Below are 670 nucleotides of genomic sequence, written 5' to 3'. Positions count from 1 at the left end.
CCTACTAACCCTACCCCCCCCCCCGGGTCATCTTCCCCAAATCAAAAATCCAATTTTGAATTAACGCATGAAATACTTATCTCGCCAGCTTGATATTTGTTTACCCTAGAATCCGGATAACAATTGAATTTATATGGGGTTTTAAGGATCCGTGAACTAAAAGATACAAAAGGTTTAGGTTGAGGAAAATAAAAGATAATGACTCAACAATTGCTGTTAAAATAAATAATCGCAGAATATAATATTGCTTAGAACAATTGTGCTTGATAGCGTACAAGAATTGAGAGAGAGAGTACTGTAGTGTAATGGTTTCCGATCCCCTCTTTATGGGGTCTTCTCCCCTTTTATACATTCTGATTCAGGGTAAAAATAAGGTAGGTAAATTAATTACATCGTGGATCCCTGTAATTACGCCTTAATGGCCTAAAGTGGTTGAGAAAATCACGTTTGGGCGAGATATCCGGCGACGCTTGGTTATCCGTTACGAGTCCGGCTTCCGACCTTGTGTGTTTCTCCATCCGGTGGTGACTCATATCGAGCTCTGCAACGGTCTCGAAATGACTCGACCTCGGTTGTAGACGTGGCCGTCGTTCTACCTTGCATCCAGGTCGGGTTCGATGGCCCCGACTTGCCCCGGACCGGACCCAACCCGGTCGGGCTCAAGCAAAAA

The sequence above is a fragment of the Nicotiana attenuata genome, unplaced genomic scaffold, assembly GCF_001879085.1.
Source record: "Nicotiana attenuata strain UT unplaced genomic scaffold, NIATTr2, whole genome shotgun sequence".
NCBI lineage: Eukaryota > Viridiplantae > Streptophyta > Magnoliopsida > Solanales > Solanaceae > Nicotiana > Nicotiana attenuata.
Note: the sequence above shows the minus strand (reverse complement) of the source record.